At 43.6% G+C, this 14,467-nt stretch overlaps 1 protein-coding gene across 4 annotated transcripts in view; it reads right to left on the reverse strand.

Moving 5' to 3' along the window:
* rapgef2b (Rap guanine nucleotide exchange factor 2b) overlaps window positions 1–14,467 on the reverse strand; it is a 660,162-nt gene that overhangs the window by 444,900 nt on the left and 200,795 nt on the right. The gene's annotated exons all lie outside the window — the stretch shown is intronic.

Here is a 14,467-nt window from a genome sequence, read left to right on the forward strand (position 1 = left end):
ATTGGAGTTCTTTGAAGAAGTAACATGTATTTTGGATAAAGGGGAACCAGTGGATGTACAGCACTTAGATCTCCAGAAGGCATTTGAAAAGGTACCACATCAAAGGTTATTGCGGAAAATAAAAGCTCATGGTGTAGGCAGTAACATATTGGCATGGGTAGAAATTTGGCTAGCTAACAGGAAGCAGAGTAGTCATAAATGGCTCATTTTCTTGTTGGCAAGATGTAACGCGTGGTATACCGCAAGGATCCGTGCAGGGCCTCAACTTTTTACAACTTATATAAATGACTTGGATGAAGGGACTGAAGATATGGTTGCTAAATTTGTTGATGACACAACGATAGTTGTGAAGAGGACGTAAGGAAGCTACAAAAGGATATAGATAGGTTAAGTGAGTGGGCAAATATTTGGCAAATGGAGTATAATGTGGGAAAATGTGAAATTGTAAAATTCCATTTTAGCAGGAAGAATAAAAGAAACATATTATCTAAATGGTGAGAGATTGCAGAGCTCTGAGATGCAGAGGGATCTGGGTGTCCAAGTACATGAATCACAAAAGGTTCGTACGCAGGGACAAGAAGTAATTAGGAAAGCTAATAGAATGTTGTCATTTATTGCGAGGGGAACTTAATACAAAAGTAGGGACGTTATGCTTCAGTTATACAGGGCATTGGTGAGACCACATCTGGAGTACTGTGTAGAGTATTGATCTCCTTATTTAAGGATGTAACTGCATTGGAAGCAGTTCAGAGAAGGTTTGCGAGACTATTATCTGGAATGGGTGGGCTGTCTTATGAGGAAAGGTTAGACAGGCTCGGCTTGTACCCGCTGGAATTTAGAAGAGTAAGAGGCGACTTGATTGAAACATATAAGAGCCTGAGGAATCTTTACAGGATTGATGTGGAAAGAATGTTTCCTCTTGTGGGAGAATCTAGAATTAGGGGTCACTATTTAAAAATAAAGGGCTGCCCATTTAAGACAGAAATTAGGAGAATTTTTTTCTCTCAGAGGGTCGAGAGTCTTTGGAACTCTCGTCCTAAAAAGGCAGTGAAAGCAGAGTCTTTAAATATTTTTAAGGCAGAGGTAGATAGATTCTCGATGAGCATGGGGGTGAAAAGTTATTGGGGGTAGGCAGGAATGCGGAGTCAAGGTTACAATCAGATCAGCCATGATCTTATTGAATAGCGGAGCAGGCTCAAGGGGCCAAGTAGCCTGCTCCTAATTCATATGTTTGTATGTTCTGAAACAAACAAGATGTGAAATAGTCACATACTGGGCCTTTGTCGGTCAGCGCAGGGAGGAAGATCTATGTCTCCCAATAGAGGCAAGATATGAGAGACTTTTAGCTTAAAAAAGCTCTCTCTCTCTCTAGAGAGAGAGAGAGAGAAAAGAATCAGGGCAAAACCTGATCACCAAAGCCTGTCCAGCTGGGAGCTGGGAGAAAATCCAGCAAACCAAAAAGAAGGAACCCTGCTGTGAGTTCTACTTTTCAACTTGTGCATCAGAGAACTAGAAGTGATTTCCCAGTCATCAGCCTGAAATTTCAACCAACAGAGAAATCTATGAACAACTCAGGCCTGCAACTTTAAAGAGAAATTGGCATCCAAGAAGATTAAACAGGTTTACCGTGAACCCCGAAAACCTACCTCACTTCAAACACCTTACCCCTTTTCCTCTCTATCTGTCCCTTTGTGTGTGTGCATGCATGTGCAAGTGAATGCATGAGTTGGTGCAGTTGGGACAATTTTGGGATTGTGAATGTAGTTGCTCAATAAATAGTTCATCCTGTTATAAACCTACAAGAAAGCCCGTCACTCTGTTGATTTGACAAATAAAACACAAAGTGGTTAAAAACCTAGTAACAAAAACACTTTTTCTTTATTTGTTTCATGGGATGTGGGCATCACTGGCCAGGCCAGCATTTATTGCTCATCCCTAATTGCCCATGAGAAGGTGGTGGCGGTGAGTTGCCTCCTTGAACCACTGGAGCCATGTGGGGTAGGTACACCCACAGTGCTGTTAGGAAGGGAGTTTCAGGATTTTGACCCGGCAACAGTGAAGGAATGTCGATATAGTTCCAAGTCATGATAGTGGGTGGCTTGGAGGGGAACTTGTAGGTGATGGTGTTCCCACGCATCAGTTGCCCTTGTCATTCTAGGTGGTAGAGATCGCGGGTTTGGAAGGTGCTGCCTGAGTCGCCTTGGTGCATTGCTGTAGATGGTACACACTACTGCCACTGTGCGTCGGTGGTAGGAGGAGTGAATATTTGTGGACAGGGTACAAATCAAGCAGTTTGCTTTGTCCTGGATGGTGTTGAGATTCTTGAGTGTTGTTGGAACTGCACCCATCCAGGCAAATGAAGAGTATTCCATCTCACTCCTGATTTGTGCCTTGTAGATGGTGGACAGGCTTTGAGGAGTCAGGTGGTGAGTTATTCGCCACAGGATTCCCAGCCTCTGACCTGCTCTTGTAGCCATGGTATTTATATGGCTAATCCAGTTCAGTGTCTGGTCAATGGTAACCTCCCAGGATGTTAATAGTGGGGGATTCAGTGATCGTAATGCCGTTGAATGTCAAGGGGAGACAGTCAGATTCTCTCTTGTTGGAGATGGTCATTGCCCGGCACTTGTGTGGCACGAATGTTACTTCCCACTTATCAGCCCAAACCTGGATATTGACCAGGCCTTGCTGCACTTCTACACGGACTACTTCAGTACGTCAAGAGTCGCGAACGGTGCTGAACATTGTGCAATCATCACCGAACATTCCCACTTCCGACCTTATGATTGAAGGAAGGTCACTGATGAAGCAGCTGAAGATGGTTGGGCCTCGGACATTACCCTGAGGAACTCCTGCAGTGATGTCCTAGGACTGAGGTGATTGACCTCCAACAACCACAACCATCTTCCTTTGCGCTAGGTATGACTCCAACCAGTGGAGTTTTCTCCCTGGTTCCCATTGACCTCAGTTTTGCTAGGGCTCCTTGATGCCATACTCGGTCAAATGGTGCCTTGATGTCAAGGACAGTCACTCTCACCTCACCTCGGGTTCAGCTCTTTTGTCCATGTTTGAACCGAGGCTGTAATGAGGTCAGGAGCTGAGTGGCCCTGGTGTGACCCTAACTGAGCAGGTTATTGCTAAGCAGGTGCCGCTTGATAGCGCTGTCAATGGCACCTTCCATCACTTTAGTGATGACTGAGAGTAGACTGATGGGGCGGTAATTGGCCAAATTGGATTTGTCCTGCTTTTTGTGTACAGGACATACCTGGGCAATTTCCACATTGCCGGAAAGATGTCAGTGGTGTGGTGTGGCTGTACTGGAACAGCTTGGCTAGGGGTCTATGGAGCACAGGTCTTCAGTACTTGCTGCAGTCAGGTAGGAGTTTAACAGTGGGGACCACCCACACCCCTCACCACTTGGCTGTAACACCTACCTCCTAAATTTGATTCACCTGACTTCACTTTGTTTTGATTTTCCCATGCACACCATCATGGAAGATCAATTAGTAATATTTAAAATGATCAAATATCTATTTGTCGAAATTTCACACACTGAATTCAACAACAATCTGCATTTATATATTTATTAATCCACTGGCAGAATCCAAGGGGGTAGGGATGGATGGGGGTGAGTGGAGCACGCAGCAGGATGGTGAGATTAGATATTCAGCAATGGCATAAGACTTATACAAGGCCTTGGTGAGACCACATCTTGAGTATTATGTGCAGTTTTGGTCTCCGTATCTGAGGAAGGATCTTCTTGCTATGGAGGGAGTGCAGCGAAGGTTCACCAGACTGATTCCTGGGATGGCAGGACTGACGTATGAAGAGAGATTGGGTTGATTAGGTTTGTATCCACTAGAGTTTAGGAGAATGAGAGGGGATCTCATAGAAACCTACAAAATACTAACCGGACTGGACAGACTAGATGCAGGAAGGATGTTCCCGATGGTGGGGGATCACAGTCTAAGGATAAGGGGTAAGCCATTTAGGACTGAGATGAGGAGGGCTTTCTTCACCCAGAGAGTGGTGAACCTGTGGAATTCTCTACCACGGAAAGCAGTTGAGGCCAAATCATTAAATATATTACCACCTCAGCCTCACAGCTCCAGGGACCCGGGTTCAATTCTGGGTACTGCCTGTGTGGAGCTTGCAAGTTCTCCCTGTGACCACATGGGTTTTCGCCGGGTGCTCTGGTTTCCTCCCACAGCCAAAGACTTGCAGGTAATAGGTAAATTGGCCGTTGTAAATTGCCCCTAGTGAAGGTAGGTGATAGGGAGTATGGGATTACTGTAGAGTTAGTATAAATGGGTGGTTGTTGGTCGGCACAGACTCGGTGGGCCGAAGGGCCTGTTTCAGTGCTGTATCTCTAAAATAAAATTTAAAAAAATATATAGTTCTTAGGGCTAAAGGGATCAAGGGATACGGGGAGAAAGCGGGAACAGGGTACTGAGTTTGGATGATCAGCCATGATCGTATTGAACAGCGGTGCAGGCTCGAAGGGCCGAATGACCTACTCCTGCTCCTATTTTTCTATGTTTCTATATTGATGAGAAAAGGGGCCGTTCTATTATACTACAGTCAAAGCACTTCAACATGTCTGCAGCTAGATAAAAAGATCTGCTGGGATATCGAGAGAGTCTCCTGCTTTTTCTTCAGGACTAGATTATGAAATACAACATTTGATTTGATGCCAATATGAATTTTCTTTCAGCAGAGGAAAAATGTAAAATGTAGATATTGCAACATAATACTCGAATACCTGAGAGATTTATACAATTGTACAGCTAAACAAAATGAACAGTGAAATTTCACTGATACTTCGACTCATCTTACTTCTGTTCATTATTGAACACGATCTATCCTATCATCAAAGCAATTTTTAAAAAAGCTCAACTTGTAGACCATTAACTTATGCTTCACCTTTCAATACTATATACCTACATATGAAATACTAAACCTTCCAAAATGAAGACAGAAGAATGAACTATATACACACACAAAATTCATGGAAAGCAGGTGCTCTTCATTAACACCTCACACTTGTTTGACTTAAAAAACACATCTTCTGCAAGATTGAATGAAATATTGCTTATGCTGAGTTTATTTAAATTCACAAGTAGACTAAACCTCCTTTGAGCTGCAGAAATGTGTCATTATTTTTGTTTCACTGTCATACTTTAAAACAATATCAACATTTAGCTGATGCAGTAACATTTTGCTTTATTCCCAAAAGTGTGCAACTGAGCTTTCTTTCATACAAAGTAAAACACTATTCATCCATATGTATTTTTTGTATTTACCAAATATTATCTACTTTCCATCTAAGAATGACAAAATTGTTTCAAAAATACACAATTCTATCTTAATTGCTTTGGGTCTTCATTCATTGCAGCTTTCTGCAATAAATATATTCTGAAAAGTCATTTAAGGTGCCATCTCAATGATTGGATTGAAGAAAAATCAGTGGGCGTCAAGCAGAAGAGGAGGAAAACATAAATGGTTAGGGTGGGAGACCTTTGTACATAGACAAAGTAGAGGAGAAATGATTTGAGGTCTTTTTTTTTTACAGCAAAGAGGGTGACAGGTCAGAGAGAATTAGGCAAGATGCATATCGCCTCAATAATTATTAAGCATTTACAGCACAGAAACAGGCCCATGCCAATGTTTATGCTCCATACGAGCCTCCTCCCACCCCTCTTCATCTAATCCCATCAACATATCCTTCTATTCCTTTCTCACTTGTGCTTATCTAACTTCCCCTTGAATGCATCTACGCTATTCATCTCAACTACTGCTTGTGGTAGGAAGTTCCTCACTCTAGCCACTCTCTGGGTAATGAAGTATCTCCTGAATTCCTTATTGGATTTATTAGTGACTATCTTATATATCCTAGTTCTGGTCTTGCCTGCAAGTGGAAACATCTTCACTAGGTCTACCTATCAAACCCTTTCATAATCTTAAAGGCCTCTATCAGGCCACCCCCTCATTCTTCTCTTTTCTAGTGAAAAGAGACCCAGCCTGTTCAATCTTTCCTGATGGGTATAACCTCAATTCTGATATCACTGTAGTAAATCTTTTTTTGCACTTTTTCCAGTACCTCTATATCCTTTTCATAATATGGACACCAGAACTGTTCACAGTTATCCAAGTGTGGTCTAAACAAGGTTCGGTAGTTTAACACGACTTTCTTTTTTTCAATTTTATCCCACAGTGTCTTGTTTGCTTTTCTTGTGATTTTATTACCGTGTCGCTGCTTTTAGTGATCTATGCATCTGTACCCCCAGATCCCTCCGTTCCTCTAGCCCATTTAGACAATTATTGAAGGAGTATGCGGCCTCCCTATTCTTCCTACCAAAATGGATTACCTCGCACTTATTGATATTGAAGCTCATTTATCAATTAACGGCCCTTTCTGCAAGATTGTTAATAGCTTCTGTTATTCTGCTGCAGTCCTTCTCTCTTAACAACACCCTCAATTTAGTGTAATCTGTAAATTTTGAAATTGTCCTTCCAAGCAGCCAATGGTGACAGGACATGGATTATCCTGGTATAAGTAATGAGGCTGGACAAGATCACTAAGGAAGAGTGAGGCAAGGCAGAACAGAGGGAAATAAAAATGAAGATGAAAATTTTCAAGTCAGCTTGTTAGGATACAGAAAGGCAGCGGAGCATGAAGTGGATATGGGTAACAGGAGTTCAATATTCTGTTTGGGTAAAGACACAGGCTGTGGCATCCTGAATAAGTTGCAACTTGTGGAGAGTTAAGGGGGGGGAGCCTGACTAAGAGAGGAGTACAGAATTTGAGCCTCAGGTTAACAATGGCATGACGGATGGGCAACTTTGCAAAGATGAACAAAATCTATCCCAATATCAAAGAAAGCTGAGCTTGAGGGTCAAGCAGTAATGTGATGTTTTGCATGCCCTGACTCAGTCCAAAGTGGCAGCAGGAACTAGATGGAGTTCAAGCCAGGGGGTGAGGTTTTAACAAAAGACAAAGACAGCTGTGTCAAGTTTGCTGACATTAAATTGGAGGAGGTTTGGCTGATCCAAATCTTGGTATCAATATGTAAATGACAGAGACAAGGGGAAAAGATTCATAAAACTACAGCCATAACTCCCTTACTTGGCTAAATAAGCATATGTTTGACATTATATGTCCGAAATAACCCCAAGATGATGGGTCACATACTTTACCTCTGATAGCATGTCCAAATATGCTTGTATTAATACGAAAGTGCCTTATAAATTCCTTGAACAAAGCACAAATTTCAAGACTTGTTATCCTTACTGCAAAAAGATAATGTTGCTACTGTTGCGACGGAGGCGGGAGTAATACACTGTCAATTCAGTCCCATTACTCCACAGGTCAGAGCATATTATTAATGTTTCCCACCTATCGGGAATTAGCCAAATTAAACACTTTATTCACCCTCAGAATAAAACACTTCAAACCAGGTATCTTTAAATCACAATTTAACTATTTATTAATAAACTAATTCTTAAACAATACTGAGATAAATTTATGTCTGAAAAGACTTCATAACCTCTGAGCAGTCTAGCAGTCGAAACTTTACTGAACTCCCAGAAACACGAAAGGCAACAGAAAGTCACTCCTGAGGTACAGACTTCTTAGAGACTGGAAGTAAAAAGGAATTTGCTACCTCCAATAATGCAAATATTCCTTTCCAGGGGTCTTTTCCTCTTTGGACGAAACACAGCCTGTAGGCCAATGTAGAGCATGGCTACCTGACCTGAACCCGACAGGACCCGACGACATGTGTCGGGTTCAGGTCGGGACGCTCTTCCGGGTCCAGCATTCGGGCTTGGGTCAAGTCGGGCTGGGTCGGACACACTCTATCACCACCTCCGATACGTGGTTCCAATCTTAATGTACTTTTTAAACAACCTTTCAAGTCCAGTTACAGTTTTTGATGCTTATCTGCACAAGCTTAAAAAGTGAAAAATGGAAGCTAGGTTACCCGAACATTCCGATGGTCAGGTCAGGTGCAGGAAAAAATGAAAGGACATGGGGCGGGTTGGATGTGGTTCTGTCAGGCTCGGGTCAGGTTTCATTTGTAGACTCGAGCAGGCCTTTAGGCCAATGTAGATTTTCTGCTGGGAAAGACAAATCCTTCCTTCCTTGAAGAGAGCACATTTCGCCAGTCTGCCAGTTCAAACTGGTTCTAGCCAGCCTTAACACACGGTCAGACTGATGTAATATGGCATAACAACATAAGAAATAGGAGCAGGAGTAGGCCATTCAGCCCCTCAAGCCTGCCCCGCCATTCAATAAGATCTTGGCTGATCTGTCCCAGGCCTCAACTTCTCTTTTGGGCCTGCTCTGCATAACCCTCAACTCCCCGAGATTTCAAAAATCTATCTACCACCTCCTTAAATACATTTAGTTATCTAGTCTCCAGATCTCTCTGACGTAGAGAATTCCAGAGATTCACCACCCTCAGAGAAGAAATTCCTTTGCATCTCAGTTTTCAATGTGTGACCCCTTATTCTGTAATTATGTCCCCTAGTTTGAGATTCCCCCACCAGTGGAAACATATTCTCAACATGTACCCTGTCAAGCCCCCTTAGAATCTTATATGTTTCAATAACATCACCTCTCATTCTTCTAAACTCCAATAATCTGTTTAGCCGTTCTTGATAAGACAGCCCCTTCATCCCAGGAACCAGCCTAGTGAACCTTTTCTGAACTGCCTCCAATGCTAATATATCCTTCCTTAAATACAGGGACCAAAACTGTACGCAGTACTCCAGGTGTGGCCTCACTAACACCCTGTATAGTTGTAACAAGACTTCCCTAATTTTAAACTCCAGCAATAAAAGCCAAAATTCCATTTGCCTTCCTAATTACTTGCTGCACCTGCATGCTAACCTTTTGTGCTTCATGTACAACACCCAGATCCCTCTGTATTGCAGTATTTTGTAGTCTTTCTCCATCTAAATAATAATCTGCCTTTTTATTCTTCCTACCAAAGTGGATGACCTCACACTTTCCCACATTGAACTCCATCTGCAAAGTTTTTGCCCACTCACTTAACCTATCTATATCCCTTTGCAGATGCTTTGTGTCCTCATCTCAACATGCCTTCCCACCTATTTTTGTATTGTCAGCAAATTTGGATACACTACACTCTGTCCCTTCCTCCAAGTTATTAATATAGATAGTAAATAGTTGAGGCCCTAGGACCGATCCTTGTTACTGCTTCCAACCTGAAAAAGACCCATGAATCCTGACTCTCTGCCTTCTGTGTGTTAGCCAATCCTCAATCCATGCCAACACAACACCCACCAATACCCTGAGTTCTTATTTTGTGCAATAACCTTTTATGTGGCACCTTATCGAACACCTTCTGAAAATCCAAATACACTACATCTACCAGTTCCCCGTTATCCACTCTGATTGTTACATCCTCAAAGAACTCAACAAATTTGTCAAACATGATTTCCCTTTCATAAAACCCATGTTGAATCTGTTTGATTGCATTATGTTTTTCTAAATGTCCTATTTCTTCCTTAATAATGGACTCTAGCATTTTCCCAATGACAGATGTTAGCTAACTGGTCTATAGTTCCCTGCTTTATGTCTCCCTCCTTTCTTGAATAGGGGCGTCACATTAACGTTTTTTCAATCCGCTGGTACCCTACCGGAATCCAGTAAGTTTTGGTACATTACGACCAATGCCTCCACTATCTCTGCAGCCACTTCTTTTAAAACCCTTTGATGCAGGCCATCAGGTCCTGACAACATGTCTGCCTTCAGTCCCATCAGCTTGCTTTGACTAAAGTGCAAGAGTAAACTTTCAATTCCACTGCGTTCTAGGGCTGAATTTTAAACTGCCAGGGCAGGTGGGTTGCTTTGCTGGCTGCAGATCTTTTAAAAATCAGAAGCTGCTGGCGTGTCAGGAAATCAACGGGAACATGCCGACTTCCACATCTGAATCAAGCATGTTTATCAGAGCCTGGGAAACCCTGGGACAAGCGGATCTGACATTTACATATGTTGAATGGTAAAGTTTTAAACCCTGGATTCTGTATTTAACTCTGAGTGCATGGGATTCCCATACTTCCTGGAACTCACCAGGTTGAACAAGATAGAGGATAGTAGGGATTGACCGGAGTGAACAGTTGACAGACAGGAAAGCCTTTAAATACTGATATGTGACAGCTGCTTCCTTGCTCAAGTAAAAGGTTTTGCTCACAGGACTTGCCCTAAGAGTACGCTTTCATTGCTCTAGAGGTGATTGCCAATACTTTGGAATTCATTTCTGCTATCCTGGAGTTTTTTTTAAACCCTTAATCTGCAGTTCCCTGCCGTCAGCCTTCAGAGCAGCATGGGAGCCATTTATGCAGCTCTACCTTGGCCCTCTGATGAGGAACAGCAGAAGCCACAGCACCAACAGGAGCAGCAGCTTTTCCGCCTTTTGCTCAACTACCTGCCACTCCACAGGTAAAGAGGGGACGAGCACAGAGCTCCAGTTCGCAGAAGGTGATACCACCAGAAGAAGGGATAAAGGCAGAGGTTGAGTTTTCTTGACATGACTGAGCACCAGTGCCTCAGAAGGCTCAGACTTTCCCATCAGGTGTTTGCTGACATTTGCAGCCTCCTTGAAAAAGACTTCCTTCCAAGAGGACCAGGCGTCAAGGTCACCATAGCACTTAATTTCTTTGCTTCTGGCTCCTTTCAGGGATCTGCAGCCCCCAAGTGCAGTTCCCAAGTCTCCCAGGTGGTGGATGCCATGTTTGTCAGGGGGCCACTTATGTGTACTTCGCTACAGATGAGGCCAGTCAGAATGAGAGGGCCCTCAGATTCTTGCTCTGGCTAATTCCCACAGGTTTAAGGAGTCATAGATTGCACATGTGACAATCAAGGGGCCCTTAGTTCACGCAGCAGCATTCATCAACTAAAAGGGATTCCACTCCATCAGTGTTCAGCTGGTGTGAAACCACAGAAAGATGATCATCGATGCCTGTGGAAGACGGCCAGGGAGCTGCCATGATGCCTCCATCATGTGTCAGTCAAATCTTCCACAGATATTCACACTTCCAAGCAGAGTCAGTGGATGACTCCTTAGAGATAAGAGCTATCCTCTAAGAACGTGGCTGATAACACCTGTGAGCAGCTCTACCAGAAAAGTTACAACCAAAGGCACATGAGCACAAGAATTGTCATTGAGCAAGCTACTGGTACGATGAAGATGTGATTCAGGTGCCTGGACAGATTAGTGTACGCCCTGTGGAGGAGATTGTGCCTGATGTGGCAAGAGCACCTGTAGCTGCTCACTTAGCTGCCAGTGATGCCTGGGAAGGACTGATTCAGGCAGGCTTCATCTAATGAAGCAGCCATCTAGCACACTAACTCTGAACACTGTGCCCCCCCTAACCCCCAGCGCAAAGTCTCACGATCAATAATACAACCCTCTCACAAATGCCTAATGCTCATCTTTTACTCATCATAGCATTTTTCACAAGGCAGGTGGTCACTTGGCAGGCAACAAGGGAAAGGACAGGATATTGGAGCTTTGAAATAAAGGATATGGTTGATAAAACATTGAAAAGAAAACCAACAATGTCACACAATGCTAAACACCCAAGTTAATATCCTTGTGCAACTACAAATCCTTTCACTTCCTTGTCCTATTACTCATTTGTGGTGCAACCACTGTGGTTTCTAGCAGCGCGAGAGGCAAGCTCCTCATTTCCCTGCTCTGCTTGTTCAGATGCGCTTGGCTGCTGTCCTCTGGGTTTTGGAGCCTCTGCAGGTCAGCCAAAGACTGCCCCACCTCTGCAGGGCAGACTTGGCCAGCATGACAGGAGGCAGCATATGGGGGTTCCGATTGGACTCGTGGGGGGGGGGGGGGGGGTGGGGAGCGGCGTTCAAAGGGTCAGTAGTGAAAGCACTTTGAGAAGTCCCCACTACTATGTGTCCTTTTCTCCATCATCCCTATCACAGCCCACCTGCACTTCCCAGCTAGACCAAAGCTACAGCACATTTTACTGCGCTTCAGTGAAGTGCTGAGTGGCCAAGATGAGGCTTTCCTCCATCCTGCTTAACATGACAAACTGAGTGGTCAGGGCCAGCCTGCTGCATCTGGTGCTCCATTCAGGTGGCCACTCTTTTCATGAGCACTGACATCAGTTCAAAGATCTGAGACATCATGGCACTCATGCTAGAGACAAGCTCCTCCAATCTCTCTCCGACTGTGCACAGTGCCTCTGGGAAGGCTGAAAGAACCTCTCAGATTTTCTGTTACTGCTCCTCATCTTTGGCGAACCGAGGCTCAGCATCTGCATCCAGGTGAGCAGAGTTTGGAGGGTTCTACCTCCTTCGACGGGGACTCTCCACTGTTGTACCTATCTCCACCATCTGCTCCTACTCACTTGTAATATGTGCTTCATCATGTGACAATTAACTACTTGTCTTGGCAACCCAACCAAGATTTGCATATCTGATCAGGTGGATGATGCGCATGAATCGTGTGACAGTGCTTCCTCAGTGTGTGTAGCCTCCTCTGAGAAGGCTTCCTCCTCCAGCACCAACTCCTCAGAAACACTTGCATGATCTGTGGGAGATGGAAGAAATGAATTAGAACTGACGAGCTTAGAGGGTTCTAATTCAACAAGGTGTAGATCTACATTATTCAGTGGCTGCTACGTCAAGTCAACATGAGTTTGTGTTGCCTGCCATGTGTGTTATAGTTTATTCTGTCACCATGAAGCTGAGAGACACCCATCCCCAAATCTCTCCATCGCCATTGGCAGGCATTTAGAGACTTGGCTTACCTCCATCACTTCATCCTCCAGAAATGTCAATGTAGTGATGACTAGGGGCCACCTCTGTTACACTGCCTCCAGAGATAAGCAGACTGAAGAGGTGAACATGTGGCTGAAGGAGTGGTGTGGGAAAGAGGGTTTACATTTCATGGGACACAGGCACCAGTACTGCAACAGGAAGGAACTGTACTGTTGGAATGGGCTCCCCTGAAAAGAAAAGGCACCAGGGTCCGAAAGAAAATAAATGGGGTGGTCATCAGGACTTTAAAATATTAAGTGGGGTGGGGGTAAGGGTCAGGTGGAAAAGGTAGTGTTACTAATAGCTCAAAAACAAACAAAAGTGAAGGGAGTAGAGTAACAGCCAGAAATTATGCTTTAGGCAATACAGGTAAAATGAAAACTGAAAGACGGAAAGTGATTAAACCAAGTGAGAGAAATAAGAAACATGTGAGTAAAATATTAGAGCAGAAGGACAGGTTAGGTTGTGGGGCCCAAATAAGCATCCTTTACACAAATACCCAGAATATAAGAGCCGAGTAAACCTGCTATGTCAAAGTAGGATTTTTAATTCATCAATTGGAAACCTACATTAAACTTTTAATGAAAGAGATGGAATCCTACAGTTAACTTTAAAAAAAAAGCTGGCAGCCAAGATGGCCATCACAATTTGCATTTGAACACTTTGCACATTCCAAGGCCTCAAAGAGGAGACACATATCTGATGAGCCTGTACCCAAAACAATGGCTTGCTCTATTGAGTGAACCACAGGAGAGTGCTTTCATTAGCAGGACATTCAAAGCCATCCTGGCACATTACCCTTGAAAGGGCAAATGCTTCCAGGTGTCAACATCAACATCCTGAGACCTGAGGAACTGAAATTCCTAAACTTGAATCTCAATAGAAAGTTCCAGACATGATACTGTGGCAGTCATGTGACTGGCTGTCCATCTCTGTGAAAGCTGGGAATTTTCCCTTGGACAAAGCAAACAAGCCAGTGACTCAAACTGTGAAGAAGCCAGCTGTCCCTCTCTCTCTCTCTCTCTTTCTCTCCAGAAGGCCTGGTGAGGGTGTGTGAAGCCTAGCTGCTGGATCCGAGGAAGACACCAGGGGAAGAAAGCCACCTACAATTCTGCATACAAGAAAACCCTGAACCAGGTGGGCCAGCTACAAACTGCACATTTACCAACCAAAGACTTCAATAACACAACTTCAGCCGGAAGACAACAGAATAATCCAACCCCACAGATTGTGTATTAATTTTTATTTGTTCTGGACTCTACTCCAACCAAAACATCTACTCCTCGTCGCTATAATCTATTTGTAAGTGTGTGGTTCTCGAGTGAGTGTGTCCGTGAATATGTAGCGTAATTTTATTACTTTATTTAGATCGGCTTTAGATTAAGTACCTCTTTCTTGCTTAAACTCAAGAAAACCTGTCCAATTGATTATTTTATCATCACAACAAAGGTAAAAATAAAACACTCATTGAAGTGGTAAGCACATCCACTGTTTAAAAAGGCCCTGTTGCGGTCAAATAAGAGGAAGCACAAGAGGAAATGTCAATGTGATGACGATTGGGGGGGGTGGGGGAACCACCTCTATTACTCTGCCTCTAGGGATAAGCAGACTGGAGAGGTGAACATGTCCCCTAAAAGCAGGATCATAAAATTAAAA

This window comes from Heterodontus francisci, chromosome 1 (genome assembly GCF_036365525.1).
Source record: "Heterodontus francisci isolate sHetFra1 chromosome 1, sHetFra1.hap1, whole genome shotgun sequence".
NCBI classification, from domain to species: Eukaryota; Metazoa; Chordata; class Chondrichthyes; order Heterodontiformes; family Heterodontidae; genus Heterodontus; species Heterodontus francisci.